A 9,671-nucleotide genomic window follows, 5' to 3' on the forward strand; every position below is an offset into this window, starting at 1 on the left:
GTGCTGAAATTGAATTTGAAAGATTAAAATTTTTGCTGTAGCTTTGTCACTTGTTAGTGATTTCAGCATATGATTCTTATGTAGACAAATCATTCAACCTGTTCCTCATATGTGAATAAAAACAAACAAAACCCATTGCTGCTGAGTTGATTCCAATCCCATGTGTGGCAGAGTGGAACAGCTCCATAGGTTTTTCTTGGTTGAAATTGTTACAGAAGCAGATCACCATGCCCTTCTTCTATTGTGTTGCTGGCAGGTTTAAAATGCCAACACTTAGGTTAATAGTAGAGCGCAAACCATTTGCACCCCCCAGGGACCTTCTTATGTGAATAATAACATTAAATAATTAAATGAGATGGGTTTTGTCAGAAACAATTTGCTAATAACAAGGCACTGTTTCAAAGAAAAATATGGTCGGGATTCTAATTAGCACTATTTATTCTCTTCTTGTAGATCCCCAAGAACAGAAGCAATACCTCTACCTTTTAATTTCACCTCTTGAAAAGTCAGGTTCTTCATAACATTCATGTCTCCTGTTTTGTGCCCATGTTCTCCACATACAAAAAAAATCTACCCTTAAGGAACATAAAGTCAGTAATTCTTCACTTTTATTCTACTAAAAATAGACCCTTCATCTTGGGACCTGTTTGGGCCTTTCTGTTCTTATCTGACCTCTTTCTCGGGTATATATGGAGTTGAGCATGGATTAAGATAAAAAAAGGTTGCATTATACAAATTTGGGGTTAGCTGATCTAACCACATTATTCTCTTTGCTCCTTAATTCACAGCCAGATACTAAAGTAAGACATCTTGTGATATGGATACCACACTAAGCATAGCCAATAGCTCAATGATTCCAGTGTCTGAGTTCATTCTATTGGGATTCCCACACATTTATAAATGGCAACACTGATTCTCCCTGCTCCTGGCTCCTCTCTACTTCTTAGCTCTTGGTGCTCCTCATCTTGATCACCATCCATCATGAGCCTACCCTGGACCATCCCATGTATCAATTCCTTGGTATCCTGGCTGTACAGGACATTGGCCAAGCCACCACCCTCATGCCAAAGATGCTGGACATTGTCTGGTTAGATGCCAAGTCCATTAGCCTCCCTGAATGTTTCACTCAGATTTACACCATCCACATTTTATAAGCACGAACGCAGGCATCGTCCTCTGCATGACTGTGTATAGATACATACCCATTTTCTATCCTCTTCAATACCCCTCCACGGTAACTGAAACTTTTGTAGTCAAGTGTACAGCATTCGTAGTGCTCAGGAATAGCCTATTGACCATCCCAGTGCCTGTACTGGCTTCTCAGCGACACTACTGCTCCAGAAATGAGATTGAACATTGTCTCTGCTCTAACTTGGGAGTCACCAGTCTGGCCTGTGATGATATCACCATGAACAGGTTCTACCAGTTGGCCTTAGCCTGAGTTATTGGTGAGAGTGACATGGGTCTGGTCTTTGCTTCCTATGCTTTGATTCTTCACTCAGTGCTGAGGATGAACTCTGCTGAAGCAATATTAAAGGCCCTAAGTAACTGTAGCTCCTAACTCATCCTCATTCTCTTTTTCTATATAGCCGTTGTTGTAGTATCTGTCACCCACCTGGCAGGGAGAAGTGTTCCCCTCATCCCTGTTCCCCTCAATGTGCTGCACAGTGTCATCCCTCCAGTCCTATACTCCATAGTGTATACGCTTAGGACCCAGGAGCTCAGAGTAGGTTTCCAGAGGGTACTTGGTTTGGTTGGTGGTGTCCATAAAGTTACCCAATTTAAATGACAGAATATTAAATATTGTATTGCATAAAGAGCACAGGATTTGGAGCCCAAAGGCCCAGGGCTGGAATCCTACCTCTCCCAATTTCTGTGAGCATCGAATCAAATTAACTCATTTATTTTATTTAACATACACTAAAAAAAATTTTTTTTACATGCAAGGCACTGTTCTAAGCATTTCACAAGTACTGACTCACTTAGCTTAATCCGCATAACAACCCTATGAACCAAGTACAATTATTATTTTTACACTTTGCATTTTAGAGATGAAGCCATTGAGTTAAAACACTTACAAAAGGTCAAATAGGAAGGCAGTAAGCAGAAAGGACCCAGGATTGTCAATAACCATTCCTGAATACCATGAATGCTGTAAGTTGACTACAAAAGCTTCTGTAGCTACGGAGGAGTACTGAAGAGGACAGCAAAAGGCTATACATCTATCCACAGACTTGCAGAGGAATATACCTGACTCCATGCCCACAAGAGAATGCAAAAACTCAACTACAAAAAGACAAATAACCCAATTAAGAAATGGGCAAAGGATATCAACGGGCACTTCATTAAAGAAGACATTCAGGTAGCTAACAGATACATGAGGAATTATTCACGATCATGAGCCATTCGAGAAATGCAAATCAAAACCAGAATGAGATTTCTTCTCACTCCAACAGGGCTGGCATTAATCCAAAAAACACAAAATAATCAATGTTGGAGAGATTGTGGAGAGACTGGAACACTTATACACTGCTGGTGGGAATGTAAAATGGTACAACCACTTTGAAAATCGATTTGGAGCTTCCTTAAAAAACTAGAAATAGAACTACCATACCATCCTGCAATCCCACTCCTTGGAATATAACCTAAAGAAATAAGAGCCTTTACACAAACAGATATGTGCACACCAGTGTTCATTGCAGCACTGTCTGCAATAGCAAAAAGATGAAGCAACCAAGGTGCCCATCAATGGATGAATGTATAAATAAATTATGGTATATTCACAAAATGGAATACTATGCATCGATAAAGAGCAGTGATGAATCTGTCAAACATTTCATAACATGGAGGAGTCTGGAAGGCATTATACTGAGTGAAATTAATCAGTTGCAAAAGGGCAAATACTGTATGAGACCACTATTATAAGAACTGAAGAAATAGTTTAAACAGAGAAGAAAATATTCCTTGATGGTTATGAGAGCAGGGAGGGTGGGAAGGAGGGAGATGGGTTTTCACTAATTAGATAGTAGATAAGAACTATTTTAGGTGGAGGGAAAGACAACACACAATACAGGAAATAAAAGAAATAAATTTAAAAAAAAGAATGAATGGCATAGATCTGAGCAAAGCACTGAAGGAGGCTGATAGCTTTGTCATCAAAACAGAAAATGGCCAGGATCTTGGGCATGATGGTGGTAGCCAGGCCAGTGTCGACTACAGCAAGGATACTAAGGAATTGATACATGGGGAGGTACAGGATTACCTCACACTGGATGGTGATTGCAATGAGGAGACTGGCACCTAGAGAGCCAGCGAGGTCACTCATAAATGCCTAGGAATCCCAACAGAGTAAACTCATACTTGAAACCTTGAGCTATTCGTTATAATCAGAGTAGTATCTATATCATGAGATGTTTTGCTCTCCATATATGCCTATCAATTAAGAAAAAAAATAAGGCTGTGGTTAGCTCAACTGAGGCCAAAATTTGCATAACACTGCCCTTTTAATCATAATCCATGTTCAACTCCATTTAAACCCTAGAAAGAGCTCAGATAAGAACAGAAATGTCAAAACAGGTCCTAAGATGAAGATTTTAGTAGTATAAAAGTGAAGAATTACTGACTTTATGTTCTATGATCAAGCTTTCAGTAAAACAGATAATATTCTTCTCATTTAGCCTTACAATATTTTCAAATATTCATAAAACACTGCACCATGAAGAAAATCTCAATAAATTCCAAAGAATAAATAAATTCCAAAGGCCTCCAAAGCAACATGACAGACTCAGCACTCTCTGCAGCCTCCACCTCCCATCCCTGACCCAATAACACTGACATGGAGTAGTGTTATTTTTTTTTTTTTCTTAACCACTTAGCGTGCTTAAAACTTTGCTACTGTTTTTGCTTTTTGTTTTTTAGTTTTCTATCTTTTTTTGTGTGTCAGCGATGAAGTTTCTGAGTTTTATGCTCCTGTGATGATTAAGATTGTGTGTCAACTTGGCTGAGCCATGATTCTCAGTGTTCTGGGAATTGTATAATGCGATCATTTGCCTGCTGAAATCTGATATATGATCACCCGCATGATGTAACTTGCTGAGTGATACGCTTATTAAATCAACCAAAGTGAAAAAATGCGATTGGCTGCTATCACTATTGTTTCACTTTGTTCTGATCAAAATAAAACATAAAAACATAAATAACAAGTATAATATTTGGAAAAGAGAGTCCAAAATTATTGTTTTTTACAATAATTATATGAGATCTTCCTAGAAAATCAAAGACAAGCAACGTTTTTGTAACTGACAATAATTAATAAAGTGGTGAATACAAGGCAAAATAACAAAAATCAGCAGTTTTCCTACATATTAACAACAACTAATTAGAAAATATACTCTAGAAAAAAATTCACTCATAAAATTTCAAATATAGTAAAAATCTCTGTGTGAAATGTTGACATGTATGAAGAATGCCTTTTCTGACAAATCTAAAAGTTAAGTAAAGGAAGAGATAGGTTAAATTGCTGAATGAGAAGGAAAATTTAATGTTCTTAAGATGCTAATTTTTTATAAACTAATTTTTATGTTTAAGATGATTATAATCAAATTGGGATGTTTCAGAAATCAACAAAAGAGTTTTGAGATGAATCTGGCAGTGTTAATACTGAGGAGAGCTTTAAAATTAAAAAATATTAAGTAGAAAATCAGCTGATTGTGTGTTAAATCCATTATTAAATCTAGAAATGTTTACTCACTATGGAACTTAAATCATATTGCACAGATTTTTAAAAAATAAAACAAAATTAATTGGACTCAGCCAATACAAGAATATACTGTCATACTGTATACAAGGCAGGGATCAACAATCAATGGGGAAAGATACTAAAACTTGTTTAACTCTTTGGAAAACAATTGAACTTAATATAAATAAATGCTTCCCACTATAACCAGAATCTACACAAGATAAATGGATTTCATTTTTTTGTAATCATTAAAAACAGCAAATAAATAAATAAAAAGTAATGAGAAATGAATAGTAATCAAAATTCTGAATTGCAGATGGTTTTCTGAATCATTCATTTTTGCTTCGAATAATGTCACTCTGAGAATTTGAAGAAAATGTAATGGGTCTTCTACTCAGAGAAATATATTTACAAACTAATATTCTATTTCATTTCACAGAGTTCATAGAACACTTCCTCTGTGAACGCCATGATTAACTTTTTGATTAAGGACTCCTATTGTGCATCAATAACCATAGAACAAATAATTTTTTTTAATATAACCACATAATATGTTTATATATTTGCATGTCTAAAACTTATAAAATTTAAATTGCAAACAAATCTTGTAAAAGGTTATACAGTAAAATCTTCAAAAGCCAGAACCTGTGTAAGGCAGAAACTTGTTAGAAAAGGAAAACTCAAATATTTTCCACTAAAAGAGCAAGAGAAAAATAGTAAGACTGCATCCTATCAAAGGGGGAAAACTTGAAAGACCCAGAAAAACAAGGCAGTCCCATCAAGTTCTGGTTCTCACAGGTTTCACTGTAATAACCCACTGTGCAACCATTCAAAATTGTCAAAAGATGCTCTAGAGCCCTGGTGGTTAAAAGCTTAAGAATGATTAAGAGCTCAGGTGCTAACTAAATGGTCAGCAGTTGGGATCCACCAGCCACTCCTTGGAAACCCTATGGAGGAGTTCTACTCTGTCCTATAGGGTCGTTAGAAGTTGGAATCAATTCGATGGCAATGGATTTGGTTTTGGTTTTATAGATGCTCTTATGAGATAGCACAGCACAAAAAATTCTACACATAAAATATCAATTATGTAAAAAGAAGGCACAGAAAACTACTCAAAGTAAATACTCCAAAATATTGTGATTATCTCTAAATGATAGAATAAATTTTAATGGTTTTTTTAAGCATATATTTTTGCTATTAAAAAATGTTTCTGAGGATATAATGCAATTATTTTTCTAAATATTTTAATTGCAAGAAGTGGATGCATGCTTACTTGAAACAATAAATGACCCCATATTCCTTTACTTAGAGCTGTGTGCAAAGATCTTAGATACCAATAAGTACAGCAAAAGAGAGCATTTTGAAAATGGAAATTTTGTGACCTAGAAACTCTAAAAAGAGTCATATTGTATCCAAACATAAAAGAAATAAAATAATTCACAGGTATGTGAAGGTTATCTAAAGCATATGGCCCATTTTGTTTTTCTGACAAAATAACTTGAAAATGTTTTTTAGCCATGCAAGACTCGAATCACAATTATTAAAAAAAAGAAAGAAAAACTCACAAGTGGGGAAGCACTGTTATGAAAAGACATACAGTGAACATTTATTTTACTTAAACATAAAATTGTCTAAATATCTGTAGTAATTAAACACAGCACATGTTAAAATTCTTTTAAGGAAAAAAATACATTGAAAAAAATAATGTCTTTGGGAGAAAACCCAGTGCCGTCGATTCGATTCTGACTCATAGCGACCCTACGGGACAGAGTAGAACTGCCCTGTAGAGTTTCCAAGGAGCGCCTGCTGGATTCAAACTGCAGACCCTTTGGTTAGCAGCGGTAGCACTTAACCACTATGCCTACTAAAATCTAGAAGTCGTAGAAATGTTATTGCTAATTGAGCCATCTTACATATTTCAGTGTTAAAAAAACAAATTATTTGAAAAATATGCTTTCAACTATACTTTTTTCATCAGAAGTAAAAAAAAAAAAAGTTATACCTTAAAAGAACCTTTTGTGTTAAACCATTAGCAATAGTTTAATGGAAAGCGCATAACAACTGAATACAGCATACCAAGATTTAGCCCCACATGTTTTACAATTTAAAACACTCAGTTCAGATAAATCGTTTAACTTCTGTGCATCTTCAATTTTCTGAAATTTTAAAAACCTTCCTTTCAAAGTATTTGTGAGAACCCCTAAACCCTACTCAAAACAAATCCTGTTTTTCTCTCCTGTTTCCCATACCCCTATTAGCTCAACACATCCCAACCTCTCCCCTTCTCTCCTGCCTACCTGAACATCACATCCCTGAGCAGCACAGGCACAGCCTACTGGAACCTGCCCAGCACTGACTCCTGGCCTACCCTGCAGGCCCTAGCACGTGCCAAAAACAACCCGTTCCAACCCCTCCAGCTCAGCTGGACCTGCCCTGATGTGCCATAGCTGAATGACTGGCCCTGCCCGTTGAACAAGGAGGTAAAAATATCATTACTATAGACGAACAAACAACGAAGAATACACAGCCCGCCTGCTCAGGCATAACCAAATAAAACAAAAAAGCAGGATGAAACAAACAAATCTACAATCGAGAAATGAAGAAAATAACCACTGAATATCCTGAAGAGAGCAGACAATTCAAAACATATTAAAAAAAGAAAAAAAGGACAGAATTATTCCAGTAACCATCCAAAGTAAAACACCAGACTACATCCCTGGAAAAGAAAAGGCACTGAAACTACCTGACAGGGGATTCAAATTTCTAATATTCAGAGCAATCCAAGATTTGAAGCAAAAAGCAGACAAAAATGAGCGACAATAGACAAATTTATGGAAAAGACAGACAAATTCATGGAACATACAGACAAAAAAAAAACGGAACAATTCAGGAAGGTACTACAGGAACTCCCCAAGTGTCTGTCACTTTGTCGTACTGTGGGGGCTTGTGTGTTGCTGTGATGTTGGAAGCTATGCTACTGGTATTCAAATACCAGCAGGGTCACCCATGGAGGACAGGTTTCAGCTGAGCTTCCAGACTAAGATAGACTAGGAAGAAGGACCCAGCAGTCTACTTCTGAAAAGCATATTAGCCAGTGAAAACCTTATGAATAGCAGCAGAAAATCATCTGATATGGTGCTGGAAGATGAGCCCCCCAGGTTGGAAGGCACTCCAAAGATGACTGGGAAAGAGCTGCCTCCTCAAAAGATAGTTGACCTTAATGACGTGGATGGAGTAAAGCTTTTGGGACTTTCATTTGCTGATGTGGCAAGACACAAAATGAGAAGAAACAGCTGCAAACATCCATTAATAATTGGAACCTGGAATGTATGAAGTATGAATCTAGAAAAATTGGAAATCATCAAAAATGAAATGGAACACATGAACATCAATATCCTAGGCATTAGTGAGCTGATATGGACTGGTATTGGGCATTTTGAATTGGACAATCATATAGTCTACTATGCTGGGAACAACAACTTGAAGAGGAACGGTGTTGCATTCATCATCAAAAAGAATCTTTCAAGATCTGTCCTGAAGTACAACACTGTCAGTGATAGGGTAATATCCATATGCCTACAAGGAAGACCACTTAATACGACTATTATTCAAATTTACGCACCAACCTCTAGGGCCAAAGATGAAGAAATAGAACATTTTTATCAGCTGCTGAAGTCTGAAATTGATCAAACATACGATCAAGATGCATTGATAATTACTGGTGATTGGAATGGGAAAGTTGGAAACACAGAAGAAGGATCAGTAGTTGGAAAATACGGCCTTGGTGATAGAAACAATGCCAGAGATCAAATGATAGAATTTTGGAAGACCAATGACTTCTTCATTGCAAATACCTTCTTTCACCAACATAAATGGCAACTATACACATGGACCTCACCAGATGGAACAAACAGAAATCAAATTGAGTACATCTGTGGAAAGAGACGATGGAGAAGCTCAATATAATCAGTCAGAACAAGGCCAGGGGCTGACTGTGGAAAAGACCATCAATTGCTCATATTCAAGTTTGAGTTGAAACTGAAGAAAATCAGAGCAAGTCCACAAGAGCCAAAATATGACCTTGAGTGTGTCCCACCTGAATTTAGAGACCATCTGAAGAATAGATTTGATGCATTGAACAGTAGAGACCAAAGACCATAGAACAAAAGATTTCAAAGGGCCTCTAGAGAAGACAAAGTAAAGTATTATAATGACATGTGCAAAGAGCTGCAGATGGAAAACCAAAAGGGAAGAACACGCTCGGTATTTCTCAAGCAGAAAGAACTGAAGAAAAAATTCAAGCCTTGAGTTGCAATAGTGAAGGATTCCATGGGGAAAATATTAAACGATGCAGGAAGCATCAAAAGAAGATGGAAGGAATACATGGAGTCACTACACCAAAAAGAATTAGTCAATATTCAACCATTTCAAGAGATGGCATATGATCAGGAACCGATGGTACTGAAGGAAGAACTCCAAGCTGCTCTGAAGGTATTGGTGAAAAACAAGGCTCCAGGAATTGACAGAATATCAACTGTGATGTTTCAACAAACAGATGCAGTGCTGGAGGTGCTCACTTGTCTATGCCAAGAAATATGGAAGACAGCTTCCTGGGCAACTGATTGGAAGAGATCCATATTTATGCCTATTCCCAAGAAAGGTGATCCAACGGAATGTGGAAATTATAGAACAATATCATTAATATCACACGCAAGCAAAATTTTGCTGAAGATCATTCAAAAATGGCTGCAACATTATATTGACAGGGAACTGCCAGAAAATCAGACCAGTTTCAGAAGAGGACATGGAACCGGAGATTTCATTGCTGATGCCAGATGGATCCTGGCTGAAAGCAGAGAATGCCAGAAGGAAGTTTACCTGTGTTTTATTCATTATGCAAAGGCATTCGACTATGTGGATCCTAACAAATTAT

At 36.9% G+C, this 9,671-nt stretch overlaps 1 pseudogene; it reads left to right on the plus strand.

The window, feature by feature from the left end:
• The first annotated feature begins 720 nt into the window (after positions 1–720).
• LOC100658543 (olfactory receptor 56B34-like) lies at positions 721–1,966 on the plus strand (annotated as a pseudogene).
• Positions 1,967–9,671: the final 7,705 nt, after the last annotated feature.

This window comes from Loxodonta africana, chromosome 7 (genome assembly GCF_030014295.1).
Source record: "Loxodonta africana isolate mLoxAfr1 chromosome 7, mLoxAfr1.hap2, whole genome shotgun sequence".
In the NCBI taxonomy this organism is placed as follows: Eukaryota; Metazoa; Chordata; class Mammalia; order Proboscidea; family Elephantidae; genus Loxodonta; species Loxodonta africana.